At 40.8% G+C, this 15,223-nt stretch overlaps 1 protein-coding gene across 8 annotated transcripts in view; it reads left to right on the top strand.

Moving 5' to 3' along the window:
- Positions 1-15,223, top strand: part of tenm3 (teneurin transmembrane protein 3) — a 2,629,382-nt gene that overhangs the window by 1,621,414 nt on the left and 992,745 nt on the right. The window contains exon 1 of one of the 8 annotated variants that reach the window (XM_063049435.1): positions 1,174-1,311. The exons of the other annotated variants lie outside the window; for them this stretch is intronic. The gene's annotated coding sequence lies outside the window, so the exon portion shown is untranslated. Of the gene's footprint in view, positions 1-1,173; positions 1,312-15,223 lie in introns of those variants that run through there. 8 annotated transcript variants of the gene reach the window in all.

Below are 15,223 nucleotides of genomic sequence, written 5' to 3'. Positions count from 1 at the left end.
AGTTATCCGAGTTGTTTGGGAATATTGGGAGTTAACTACATTCCATGCGACTGGGAGGACGCGTGATGTAGACCAAATATGAGGTCTTCCTTCTAAAAATACTCTCTTTACTCGCAACCATGGCTTTTCAAAGAAAACAAACCCAGTAACGTCCACTGCCATTTTCATTCCTGGTGGCAGCCTATGAATAATTAACACGATTGCTACCCAGTTTACAAGTTGGTACATGGTATCCGAACTTCTGTTCGATAAGTCGTCTAGCTTTTTTCAACAAACAATCTCCATATGCAAACAAACAAAATAATGTGCTGTTCCTTGACACAGAGCTTCCCTAAAGCGGAATAAAGATTGTGCATTTAGTCAGGACAGGGTTATACACACATTCCACTGAACACTTACCTCCAAACGTTAGACGGTTGGGGGTTGGTCGATAGAGGGGATAATATTTTTAATGTTGAAAGTGGAAAGTGTGAACAGATCCTAATCACGAGAACCTCAGCAAAGCCACATAAAAGAACATTTCGTCCTCTCAGACAACCTCAAACATAACACTAATAGAAAACACAAGAGGTTTAGGGGACCTATGGCGGGTACTTAGAGCTGACGCACAAAGGTTAACGAGAGCGCGGTGCAGTACAACCTCAAACTACCATGTCGTGTTGTTGGTGGTAGTAATTAGCTGCGTCCCATCGCATGGCAGTTTCGGAAAGCAAGAAGCGAGGCATAATTCACCACCAGGTTTATTTATGGCTGACCCCTTAAATCATTGAATCGTTCATGCACTGATTGGACACAGTGAGGGAGGACGGGCGCTCTCTGCAGCAGCCTCGCTAGACTGGGGTGTGTGTGTGTGTGGATCACAAGCAAACGCCAGCACCACCGACAAAGCACAACCACTCCCGCCTACCTTCATCCCAAAGCATTCCCCCCCCCCCCGCCACCCCACTCCATCCGCCAGCCCGCCAAAAGAAGGGTGTCCTTCTAGGACACCCCCTCCCCCAACAGTGATCGGTTGATCTGCCGGGTATTTTTTTCGCTGTGTGTGTGTGTGTGTGTGTGGGAGGAGGAAGCCCGCTCGCCCCAGCTGCTGGGTCAGGTCCTGTGTGGCGGCGCACTGGCATGTGTGCCTGTCAGTTAACTACACAAGGATCAGCAGTCGCTGCCTGCTCCATTCACACACTACACTGAGCTGTTCAAGCACAGCGCGGTCCTGGTCCGCTCCCCCATCTCTCTTTCTCTTTCACTCTGCATTTGTTGAGACTAACTGTGTGTGCTCCCTTCACCTGCGTACCACAGACAAAAAAACGACCGGTATGTATACGTTTTTGTTTAGTTTACATGTGTATGCGAACATTCTTCAATGAAACTGTTTATTACTTCTGCGTACACTAGACAGAAGGATTTCTTTAACAGTACAAGGCTGGAATAAGAAACAATGTTTTCTGTTGATGTTGGAAGTTGCTACTTGAAATCGTTTTGTCAACTGTTATTTTTTTCCCCTCTGTCTTGTGGCTCTCTGTGTGGGCTCACCCGAACACCGATTAAAAAGTAGAGTTGAATAAAGCAGAGTTGTTGACAGTGAAGTGGGTGGAAGAATAAGGTAGTGCTTCAGATTGCACCCCCTCCCCTCCCCTCCCCTCCCCCGGCTGGAGGATGTTATTGAGTTTTATTTGTGTTGTTTCTCTGACCAGTTGTTTCCGGAAGTTGCGATTCATTCTCTCAGACACATGTTATACCACCTACCTGAACACTATTTGTGATTCATTAACTTGCTTTCAGTCGAGCTGTGCAAAGCGTCTGTTCTCTGAAGAAGCAATCGGCTTGTTTTGAATGGTGAATCGGGTCGTTTTACTATTAGGTAGGGAGAGTGTAAAGTGTTTTGCGGGTGGTGGAGGTTGGAGGGACAAACAGAGCGGCAGATATCAGTGTGATGCTTTTGACTGTTTGCCCATCTCCCGGAACTGACCAGGAAGAGCTCTTCCAACTTTTGCCTACCGCTGCAGATAAAGAGTTGTGGCATCCGTGCGGAGTCGAGGAATTTTTTCTTCACTCCTGCTTCCACTCTCCGGCAGAAGTTTGCAACGCGCCCTTCCAGACTTCGAACTACTGGGCGCTTATCCCTCACGCGTCCCTCTGCACTTTGTGGGATCTCTGAGGAGGCAAGGCCGGTTTGCAGCCGAATCGGGACATAGTCCAGACGTCCGAAAACTTCAGTCTTTCAGCATTGTCACACGCGGTGCACATCTCTATAATGTCATCACAGTCGGTTATTAACTTTAATGTGCGAGAGGGAAATATTGTTCATTTTGACTATGTCGGAAACACTGGACTTAATGTTTCCACTGTCCATCCTGTAGTTGTAATCAAGGCGTGGACTCCTCTCTTATTCTTTAGCGCCTTAAGATGGAGACACCGTTCCTTAATGCTTTATTTTTATCCTTATGAACCGTCACACAGTCCCCCCTTCCCGGGACCTTCCCTGAGGCAGCCAGTATCATTCGGACAGCAGTTGCCGTTCTTTTCTAACTCTCTTATTAAACCCTATTTCATTTGTATTTCCTGGACTTTCAAGCAGGCGAGATTTCTACGACCCAGTTTCTCCCGATTCATGCCGAACAGATTAAATAAAAAAAAACACTCGCAATGTAAATCCCTTATCATCCCAGCCTATAAAAGTAGAATTATTAATTAGGCGAAACACCGGATCATAAGCAAATAATTTGGTGTCCCGTGGAAAAAAAAGGTTGAATACAAGTAAACAAATCATGTTTCTATAACGTGTCTGTGTATCTATGCATAAAAGCATATAGTCTTTCTCAAGGTGAGGGAGCGGATCTATGTTTTGCAACTCGGGTTCTTTGAGCATAAAATGATATAGTAAAATAGATTAGTGAGATTTCCAGTCGTTTTTGGAATTTGGGAAAGAAAAGCCGAGACCAGGTCGTTGCAAAGTAGCTTCAGGAGGACGAATGGAACTTTAGGAACGAGGCGACGTTTGTGTGAATGGTCCTCGTTGGGTCAACGCATTGCTTGCTCACAGTTCAGTGTTTGCGAAACAACAGGTAGTTTAACCTGTTTAACGGAGCTCGTTTACGACACGAAACGGATCTGTTTCCGTTTTTGTAACTGACAGAAGTTCATTGCAGCAAAAAAAAATTGCCCTTTCTGGTGAAACTCGCCCATGGTTATGAAGATCGTGGTAATGAATAACTTGATCGAGGCCATACTCTATCATAATTGATCCAGTGCAGGACAGATTTATTTCAGAAAACTTAAGACTTCATTAATCAGAAGGCACTTAAAGACAAGAGGAGCTTAAAATAATCGAGGCAGATCGAGAAAAGACTAAAAGAAGCAAACAAAAAAAAAACAGAATAGGGAAGAAAAACGATGAGATTGAGTTTTTCTCCCCATGTGTGTTGTCGTTTTCCTAAAATACCTTTCCTTAGCTCAGCAGTACTGTGGAAATCCAGTCTGCCCCCTTTCTGTGTACAATTCATCTTTTCATCTGGGGGTTTTGGTTGGGATAAGATGACTGTATTGTAGCTCCAAGAAAGGCAATGCATGGTATTAATTTAGGTGACTTTATTTTGGAAGTAGGGCAGAAGGTTGAGAATTACTTTATTGTAACTTTTTGGATATTTTCATTTCCTGAATTGAAATTGAGTCTGAAGTAATTGTATTAATATAGGTGGCCTTCACAGCTTAAAAAGAGTGAGCTTTTCCTTTGTATGCTATCCAAATATTGATGGAAAAAAACTTAAATTTCTTATGTTGCATGAGATTTATGACTGTTAAATCTTTATTATTTTTTTTCCGAATTTAGAGCCTCCTGCAGTGATTTTCCACTGCAGTAAATGTTACCCGAGCTTCCATATTCAAAAGCAGTGTAAAATTGTACTCTCAGAATCAGAGTCAGATTTAATATCATCGGCATATGTTGTGAAATTTCTTAATTTAGCAGCAGCAGTACAATGCAATGCATGGTAATGTTTTTAAAATCAATCACAGTATGTATATATATGAATATTAAATAGTTAAATTAAAAAATAGTGAAAAAACAGAAATAATAAAAAAGTGGCATAATAAAATGTCCATTTAGGAATCGGATGGCAGAGAGGAAGAAGCTGTTCCTGAATCGCTGAGTTTGTGCCTTCAGGCTTCTGTACCTCCTTCCCAATGATAATGGTGAGAAGAGGGCATGTCCTGGGTGATGGGGATCCGAAATCAGTTTGTCACTGCCATGTCTTTAGATGGTTTGAAGATGATCGGAAGAGTAGAAATAAGCTTTGTTCTGTGCCAGACTGCTCTGAAAATGTGAGGCACTTGTGAGGGCAGCATAAAGTGGAATAAAGTTGGCCTTGTTATATTCAGGATAGTTGTTAGATATTGTGAGATATCCACTGATACCGACTGTTAACAGTGTCATAACTCTGTAATAAATCGATTTTAGAAAAGTCAGCGGATGTAAGAATAGCAGAATAAATAGTAAGTAAGAACGTTATCTTCCAGTGCACTGGGGACACAGTTTGGGCCACATTTTGTTGGAACATGCTAATTTTCAGTGCTGTTGCTGTTTGTCATGCAAGACAGGGCACACAGAGTTAAAATTTGGATATGCCATTGCAAAGTTGTAGGCGCAGCTAAAGAAAGTAAGTTAATCCCTCCTCAGAACTCTCAATATCTTCCAATTGTGCATCAGGGTGGCAAGGTACCCTGCAGGGAAGGCAGGCGGGGGAGGGGAGCTTTTGTAAGTGATGTTACTTGGTGTTGCGAAGCATTCAGCATCGATGCAGTATCTAGTTCGCACTCCTGAGTTACTAATTTCTGCTAGTGACTGGTATGCAAGTGAGGTCTGAATTTACTGATCATCTGGGGACTCTGGACTATTGTGAGTAATGAGTCGAGATTGTATCGTGAGTGAGACAGAGAAAGCAGCTTGAGTGTGGGTTAAGTGAGGCCTTATGTTTGGCCCTAATTTCCCGAGTGCTTTGTTGCTATCATTTACTTTTCAAGAACCTCAGTAATACACTACTACTGTGTGCATTAATGTAAGGAAAGTATAAATTTCTCCTACCTTGAAAAAGGCATTGAACCTGTGAACGCTTTGGTCTTAAGTTTGCAAATGTAACAGGGATTTCAGGTTTGCATGTCGCCGAAGAGTAGCGAATCTAAACTTGAGCATATGATCATCCATCAGGGTTTTTCAATAGACTTTGACCATTACAATACTGCGTATTTAAATGTTACATTAATAAGTACCACAGAAGTTGAAGGTCTCCAGACTTGACCCTTTTCCTGTGATGTTTTGGCTCATCTCAACTTGCATGGGGATGAAAGTGCTACATTTAGCCAGGCTGGTGGGAGGGTTGACAACATTGTGGGTGAGTGGGGGGATGGGAGTCAGTAGTGGAAACTCCCCACAAATGTTGTTCCTGTTTGTGAGCCAGTGAGTTGTCCTACTAGTTGTGGGCATCAGGCATTAGAAGGATTAAACTCTAACTATTGCACATTGCCGACTACACTCAAGCACAAGAAAACTGCAAGAGGACTGCTGTGCCGATAGAATTCATAACCCCAGCGTAAGTGGCAGAGCCGAGGATGAAGTGAAACTGAGACAGTGGTATTTTTGGGTAAAATTTTGGAACATCGCTTCTCTGATTGACTATTAATTGATCCACATACAAAGGAACACTGCAGCTGTGGAATCTTTCTCCATTGCACAGTGAGCCAAGAGAATAGAGATTTCAATTAAAAGGGGAAAGGTTTACACATCATTACTCAGATAATATGCAGTACTATTGTACATTGGCTTCTTAACTCTTAGAGTAATGAAATTTCTTTACATCTCACAGCACATGTAAATCTCTTTATATTTTATTATTGCAACAAGAAAATGAGTGCTGGTGTAGTATCAGGGGAAAACACTTGAAACAATTCGTACCTTGTGGTGTATTAGATTCGTACAGAATGCAGAAGGGCACAGTTGCAATAGAGGACAATTTTTGCTCTGAGTACTTCTCCAAAACAAGAAAGTGATCACAGTTCATTTAGTGAACAATACAGTTATCTAACATTCTTTTGATTGATGAACCTTTTTATAAACAAGGCTGCTTATAACTTTCCTTTGCAGCCTGATGGATGGGGCTAAATTTTCTGTCAATGCTTAGGGTAGGTGGGAAAAGGGATTAAATTACTAAGCGAACACCTAAATCGCTGATCTTAGTGACATGAGTTCAAATCACACTGTGGTTGTTGAGGAACTTAAATTTAAATACTGTAAGTAAACCTAAAATAAAATACAGCATGTAAATAAATAAGTGCCAATATAAGTAATGAGGATTGAGCTGCTGCAGGATTATCAGCATACTTGAAAGGGGAAAAATGCAGTGCTGCAGAGCCAAACTGGCTGGTTTGCACTTGTACCACCTCGACAGGAAGCATGGCCTCTTGTCCTAATTTCTGTGATATGTAAATACAAAAAAATTTCCAAATGTTGTGCTCTATTTTGCTCTCGTATCAATTTTAATTGTGAGTTTACATTTCATTATTGAGAGGCCATTAATGATTAGATTATTTTTATTATTATGTTCCTGTAATTTTTACCAGAGCATTGATAGAAATCTGATTCCCATCAATCATCCTCCCTCGCTCCACCACTAATCCCTTCCCTCCACCACCACCGACAGTACTCAGCTTTAATTCCATGCAATTTCATTCTATTTTTTTTATATAATGAAGATGAATGCTTTTGTGCATAGATTTGCTGTGGAGGACTGTGTTCATTGTGAATGCTGAGTCCCACACTTGTAATCAATTTAAAATGAGCTGCTCTGTTATTCGTCAGTCTCTATCCAAACTGGCGTTATTAGGTTGTATTAACCTTGTAGGTGATTGATTGAGGCTCTTCTGCATGTCAGCGTATAGTTTGTTGGAGATGAGCAGGGGATGCTGAAGAGGTTTTTGAATGATTGTAGCAACATGCCATGTTTTTAGCTTGTTCTTGTACATTTTACAGTTCACATTAAATAGGAGCTAGATCATGGAACCTTTGTGCAAGGTCTCTTGTTGAATCTTGAGTGGCTTCTTGGTGCAAGCTGATGGCCCTTGTAATTGCAGCTAATGTCAACAGAATGAACCCGCTTGCGGAAAGATAAGTAACAAGAATGGTTGGAGCAAAGGGTTAGAATTGTGCCCTTTCAAGTCCGGGACCAGGATTCAAACTGAGATGATTGAAGCCACTGCACATTTCCCTCTATGATAAACAACCTAAGTGAATTTAATCTGATCAGTATCATTCTTAAGTCTAGTGGCAAACAAGGAAAAAAAATCATTCTCAAACCAGTCACTGATGTTTCCTCAGTCTCACTGAACATGCTTTTGATTTGATACTGATGTAATCCAAAGTCCAGCGATTGGTTTCCCTGTTCTGTTTCTATATCCATTTTCTTAGCTCCCAATTATTCACACAGTTTTTTGACCAAGTTAAAGCAGTATCAATGTTATAAACATTCATGTCAGTTGCAAGGATGGCAAGTCTGAAAACTGCATTGTAGGAGGTAGAGATGGCAAAAACATATTAGGTGCATAACCATATATTTGTGTAATATTGTGCCGAGGATGTTTTGATGCTGAAATTAGTGCAAAGGTTTGATAATATGTTTCCAAATTAGAGAATTAACTTTAGTTTTCATGTCTTATTTTGTGCCTCAAAATATGAAATTCCATTTGTTCCCTGGGTAAGTGTTCAAAGTTCAAAATAAATTTATTACCTAAGTACATATACGTCACCCTATACAACCTCGAGATTCATTTTCTTGTAGGAATACTCAGCTATAGAATAGTAGGTTTAACAGGATCAATGAAAAATCAATCAGAGCGCAGAAGACAACGAACTGTGCAAATGCAAGTATAAATACATAGCAATAAATAATGAGAACATGAGATAATGAGATAAGGAGTCCTTAAAGAAAGATCATTGGTTGTGGGAACATTTCAATGATGGGGCAAGTGAATGTAGTTATCCCCTTCAAACCCGTCTTTGCTCTTTCAGAGCATTAATCAATCTTACCAGGAGTTAGATCAGAAATTTCAGTCCAGAAATATTGTAAGTGCATTAAAAATTGGGTTGGGGGGTGTGGAGGGCAGGTAGCAGAATGGTTAGTTAACTCTGTTACAGCGCAGATGACCGAGGGTCAATTCCATCACTACCTGTAAGGAGTTTGTATGTTCTTTCTTTGACCATGTGGGTTTCCTCCAGGTGCTCCAGTTTCCCCCCACATTACAAAGACGTAAGGAGTAGCAGGTTAATTGGCCACACGGGTGTAATTGTGCAGCGCGGGCCCGCTGGGCTGGAAGGTCCCGTTGCTGTGCCATATCTCTAAATTTAAAAAAATCTGTTATATTCACAGTAACATACATAAATGCTGGAGAAACTCATCAGGTCAGGCAGTATCTGGAAATTAATAAATAATTGATGTTTCGGGCCAAGACTCTTTATCTGGACCCGGGCCAAAAAGTTGACATTTTGCTCATTTCCATAGATGCTGCCTGACCTGCTGAGTTCCTCCTGCATTTTGTGTTTGTTACTTTGTATTTACAACAGCTGCAGAATCACTTCTGTCTTTTTTAATTTTCTGTGTTTTATGTAAAAGGAGTGACTACAGTTCAGCATTAGGGGACTAGCTTTACTCTCTAAGACTCTGAGTTGTAGCATTCATTCAATCTGAAGACTAAACTGATTATCAAGACTCTTTTATTTAGCACCATAAGCATTCCATTCATTGTGGTGAATCACAAGTTTGGTTATTTCCAAGAGACTTGGCATATCCTATTATCAGAATTGCACCTAAGTAGACACCATTATATTTCTTTAATCATATGCCTTTGGGATGCACAGCTTAACCTTTTGGAGTGTATGTTTCCGATTGCACCAAATATATTTTAGCAAAATAGTCTTTGCTTTTTGCAATTGCTTACCTTTATTTGAAATCTTTTTCCCAGTGCATGTTTAAACATTTAATTCTTATAACCGATCATCAAAAAGGTGCAGGTAGCCATCAGGCAAAAGTTAAGATGAAGGTGAACAGACTAGATGTCTCTATTTCTTTTGGAGCATTTTGCAATATTTTGTTGGTCTGTATTTGGTCAGCTGCAGTGAATTAATTTTTATATCTGATTTAGCACTATTTTTAGCGAAATTTTCTGATCATTATTTCCACAGAAGGAAATAAAACGTCTTTACAGTGCCTGCTGAAAAAATATATCTTGGACTTAAAGCAAAGAAATCTGCACAACAAAAATATGTTTTGGTGACTGGCTTGACCTTCAGTTTCTTTTGCACTTTGTCCACAGGAATGTTCAGTGGTTTGTGAATGAACTGTAATATGCTTGTGTGCTTGCCCGCTATTTCGGACAGAATAACTCTTGTGTGCGAAGGGTATGGAGTAATACTCTCAAAATCCTTTCTACCTCAGCAGTCCAATTAACTACAGTGGTAACTAAAATTAATTAATTTCTAGTGTCTAGGTATTTACCTATGCAGTGTAATTATTTATAAGTCTCATTCACATTACTGTAATTTTTCTCCAAAAATGCCAGTAACAATGGATGTCAGTGAAATCTCAGTGATTTTCACCTGACGCTGGCAAATTCAGGCTGACATTTTCTAATAATAGGTATAATAACCAAAGCTTCTATTAGTTATTGTGTCTTTTTTTTCTTTGTCCCTGAGGATGAGATTTTATTCTATCGTCAATATTTTCTAAACTTTAACTTTTCTTAAGTGTTTTTGTGTCATGGCTGCAAGTATAACATGATTTGCTACTTGTGCACTCTTTTCAAGTCATTTGTTACTACCATGATTTTTCGTCACCTATCATAATCGGTTGTTACAATGGTTCAATGTCAGATTTTATCTGCAAGCTCTTGTGTGGAACTGTCTTGGGAAATGTTATTACATTTGACGTCGCTAATAAATGTAGATTATTGTTGCAATTGTTCATTATCGACAAAATGTTTCTGGAAGCTGCAAAGTTGTAAAAGGCACTAGAAGGCAGCATCCATCATGAAGAACCCCTCACCATGCTCTCTTCTTGCTGCTGCCATTGGGCAGGAGCTACAGGAGCCTTAGGTCCCATACCATCTGGTTCAGGAATAGTTATTACACTTTGACCGTCAGGCTCCTGAACCTGAGTGGATAACTTTGCTCACCTCAACGTTGAGCAGATTCCACAACCTATGGACGCACTGTCAAGGATTCTACAATTAATGTTCTCAATATTATTTATCATATTTCTACAGTTTGTCTTTTGCACATTAGCTGTTCGTCCATCTTTGGCCGCAGGCTTTCATTGAATCTATTGTATTTCTTTGTATTTACTGTGAATACCCGCAAATGAATCTCTGGGTAGTATATGGCGATGTTTACAGTATGTACTTTGATAATAAATTGTAAAAAATATGAATGCAGCTGGGGGGGAATTTGTCCCTGGATCCCAGTTACATCTCTTCAGATTCAATGTTTTACACCTCCAATCTTGTTGATTTCTGAAAAAAAAAGATAGTTCTGTTGGTATCTTTCCTCTCACTATTTTCTCCATTGAGAGTGTCATTTCCCTCTGATGCCTTCTACTGGTTGTCTCCATTCATAGGCAATCCTGAAAATGGGATGGCAGTTATTATTTCCTACATATGAAAAGGGGTGTGAATGCAGTGGGGTACATCAGAGCCGAGACTTGACGAATCATCCAGTGTTGGCAGATATACGTTTGTACATCTAACAAAGGTTGGTGGAGAACGATAGAAATTAGCTACTCTGAACCAGTTCCTTCCTCTTCTCGCATATACCAAAACCAATTGTGATATGCTCACATTCTCCCTGAGTGAGATTCCCAGGATAAACATTGACCAGCCAGAGACCAAATGTGCAAACTTGTCTACACAAATGAGTTATTCACTGGATAAGCCTGGTGAACTATTGTTCAATGCAGGTTTCATTAATAAGTAGTTTTTTTCTTGTTGCTGAGCACCTCTATGCCTCATAGTGATCCTCATAAGTCCTTCACTAATAGCCCGTCTCAAAGTAAAGATCTTTGAGTGTTCTCTTAGTATTGCCATTGAAACCCCAGAAAATATCTTCCTACTTCATTAGCTAAAATGTGTTGGCCTCTAGGGTATTCCATGTTTGAACCCAAACTGATCTGCCCACCATGATAAAGTTAGCTTTAAAAATAGAAAATCCATGGGCGGGATTTTATTTTTACCAAGGGAAAGATCAAAATACCTTAATGATTTAATTCAGTGTCAGTTGTTCTGTTGGGTAGTTTGATTAAAAACAGGATTGCAGATTGGTGGGAATTTGGGCTTTAGGAACTTCAAGTATTATGTTCATTTAGCTGTGAGATGTTGGTCTCAAAGTAAGATCAGGATTTCCTCTACAAAGGAATGTTAGTTTATCAAAAATAGGTTCTGATTTCAAACCAGGTAAAGGAACTGCTTGAATGTATAGATATCCTGACAGGATTCCAATAGTGTCTTCCACAATCATTGCTTTGGGTTTCTCCTGGAACATTCAGCAGCTAATTTTATTACAAGCATCGGCAAAAGAGCTGATTTGTGCAGCTGAGGTAAGAATTACTCTCAAAAATCATATTTGACTGAGTTTGGCACTGAGGATTTGTGCACATTTGGGCTAGGACTAATAGTCTGTAAACATGAGTTCAATTGCCACCATAACAGCTGGTGAATTTAAATATAATTAATTAAATAATTTTAAACAGTAATTGTTAAAGCTAGCCACGATCACTACGATCAGTGTAAAATCTAATCAGGTTCTCTTCCACTCTGTGGCCACTTTATCAGGTACACCTGTACACCTGCTCATTAATGCATATATCTAATCAGCCAATCATGTGGCTGCAAGTCAGTGCTGGAAAGCATGCAGGCACGATCAAGAGGTTCAGTTGTTCAGGTCAGACATTGGAATGGGAAAGAAAGGTGATCTAAGTGACTTTGAATGTGGAATGCGTTTTGGTTCCAGGTGGAGTGGTTTGAGTATGACAGAAACTGCTGGTCTCCTGAGATTTTCATGGAAAACTGTCTCTGGAACAGGGGTTCCCAATATTTTTTTAAAATGCCATGGACTGCTGCCATTAGCAGGGGGTTCTATGGACCCCAGGTTGGGAAACCCTGCTCTAGAGTTTATAGAGAATGGTGCACAAAACTAAACACATCCAGTGAGCAGCAGTTCTGTAGGTGTAAAGATGAGAGAGATCAGAGGAGAATGGGCAGACTGGTTCAAGCTGACAGGAAGGCAACAGTAAATCAAGTAGCCACATGTTGCAACAGTGGTGTTAAGAACAGCATCCCTGAACGTAAGACACATTAAACCTTGAAGTGGATTGGGCACTGCAGCAAAAGGTTGCAAACATGCACTCAGTGGCCATTTTATTAGGTACAGGAAACACTTAATAAAGTGTCCACTGAGTGTATATCCTTTATGTGACCATGGACCCAGTGCGGGTGCTGCATGCTTGAAATATATATTAAAATATGCTTGAAATACAATACTCATTTAATCAGATAGAGAAGTATAATTTACATTTCAGGTTCATCAGAACTGACCCACAAAAATGTGGTTGACTGTTGTGGTTTAGCTGGGAATGGGCAAGTGGGCTGTGCACATCCAGTGAATAACTACTTAATTAAAACAAAACTTTTATGGAACAAAGGTGAGCAGAAACAGGATCCTTGGCCATCTCACTACTCCACCATAACTAAGGAAAACCTCATCCTCTATAAAGGAGGCTGACTGAACCCACAGAGCAGTATCCTAGGCTTAGTCATTCTCAAAGCTTCATCACTTCATGTTATTTCATCAGGTCTGCAATGCAGATGTGCACTGATGCGTAGACAATACTCTGTTGCTTCAATTATTCCACAGATAACGAAGCAATGCATATGCAGTAAGATCTAGGACTGAGCTGATAAGTGACAAGTAACATTCACACCCACACACGAAACTGGCAATGACTATCTTCAGTCTGAGTAAATTTAACTTCTTACTTTTGACTAGGCAAATTTCTGTGATGAGAGTGTGATCAACCATATCTGGCTAGAGAAGTTAGATTTGTGTTATCTGGAGTTGAGAAGAATAGTGGGCGATCTTATTGAAACATACAGTTGAAGTCAGAATTTTACATACACCTTAGCCAAATACATTTAAACTCAGTTTTTCACAATTCCTGACATTTAATCCTAGAAAACATTCCCTGTCTTAGGTCAGTTAGGATCACTATTTTATCTTAAGAATGTGAAATGTCAGAATAATAGTAGAGAGAATGGTTAATTTCAGCTTTTATTTCTTTCATCACTTTCCCAGTGGGTCAGAAGTTTACATACACCTTGTTAGTATTTGCATTTAAGTTGCTTAACTTGTTGTCAAATGTTTTGGGTAGCCTTCCACAAGCTTCTCACAGTAAGTTGCTGGAATTTAGTTCCATTCCTCCAGACAGAACTGGTGTAACTGAAGCAACATACATCAAAGTTGCTGGTGAACGCAGCAGGCCAAGCAGCATCTATAGGAAGAGGCGCAGTCGACGTTTCAGGCCGAGACCCTTCGTCAGGACTAACTGAAGGAAGAGTGAGTAAGGGATTTGAAAGCTGGAAGGGGGAGGGGAAGATGCAAAATGATAGGAGAAGACAGGAGGGGGAGGGATAGAGCCGAGAGCTGGACAGGTGATAGGCAAAAGGGGATACGAGAGGATCATGGGACAGGAGGTCCGGGAAGAAAGACAAGCGGGGGGGGGGTGACCCAGAGGATGGGCAAGAGGTATATTCAGAGGGATAGAGGGAGAGAAAGGAGAGTGAGAGAAAGAATGTGTGCATAAAAATGAGTAACAGATGGGGTACAAGGGGGAGGTGGGGCCTTAGCGGAAGTTAGAGAAGTCGATGTTCATGCCATCAGGTTGGAGGCTACCCAGACGGAATATAAGGTGTTGTTCCTCCAACCTGAGTGTGGCTTCATCTTTACAGTAGAGGAGGCCGTGGATAGACATGTCAGAATGGGAATGGGAGGTGGAATTAAAATGTGTGGCCACTGGGAGATCCTGCTTTCTCTGGCGGACAGAGCGTAGATGTTCAGCAAAGCGGTCTCCCAGTCTGCGTCAGGTCTCGCCAATATATAAAAGGCCACATCCGGAGCACCGGACGCAGTATATCACCCCAGTCGACTCACAGGTGAAGTGATGCCTCACCTGGAAGCACATGCTTTTTCAATTCTGCCCACATATTTTCCATCGAATTGAGGTCAGGGCTTTGTGATGGCCTCTCTAGTACTTTGACTTTGTTGTCCTTAAGCAACTTTGCCACAACTTTGGAGGTATGCTTGGGGTCATTGTCCATTTGGAAGACCTATTTACGACCAAGCTTTAACTTCCTGACTGATTGGCAGGGGGATGGGAACCGGAATGATAGAGCGGAGGAAGGGGAAAACAGAAGTAAATCTAAGATAGTGAGCAGTAAAGATGTCAGGAAAGATAAGCAGGGTGATGGGGCAAATTTGTAGCCATTGGGATAAGTTGCAGTGCAATAAAATTGCAGTGAAATCAAAGCAAAAAGTATCAAATATTGGTCTTAAGGTGTTGTACTTAAATGCACGCAGCATAAGGAATAAGGTGGATGATCTTGTTGTACAGCTACAGATTGGCAGGTATGATATTGTGGCCATCACTGAGACCTGGCTAAAGGATGCATGTCTCTGCGAGCTGAACGTCCAAGGATACACAGTGTATCGGAAGGATAGGAAGGTAGGCAGAGGGGGAGACGTGGCTTTATTGGTAAGAAATGATATTAAATCATTAGAAAGAAGTGATATAGGATTGGAAGGTGCAGAATCTTTATGGGTTGAGCTAAGAAATAGCAGGGGTAAAAGGACCCTGATGGCAGTTATTTATAGGCCTCCAAACAGCTGCAGGGATGTGGACTACAAATTACAACTGGAAATAGAAAAGGCTTGTCAGAAGGACAGTGTTATAATAATTGTGGGGGATTTTAACATGTGAGTAGATTGGGAAAATCAGGTCAGCACTGGATCTCAAGAGAGAGAATTTGTAGAATGTCTGCGAGATGGCTTTTTAGAACAGCTTGTTGTTGAGCCTACTAGGGGATCGGCTGTACTGGATTGGGTATTGTGTAATGAACCGGAGGTGATTGGAGAGATTGA

This window comes from Mobula hypostoma, chromosome 5, assembly GCF_963921235.1.
Source record: "Mobula hypostoma chromosome 5, sMobHyp1.1, whole genome shotgun sequence".
Lineage (NCBI taxonomy): Eukaryota > Metazoa > Chordata > Chondrichthyes > Myliobatiformes > Myliobatidae > Mobula > Mobula hypostoma.
The sequence above is the reverse complement of the archived record's forward strand: the minus strand, read 5'-3'. Positions and strand labels throughout refer to the sequence as shown.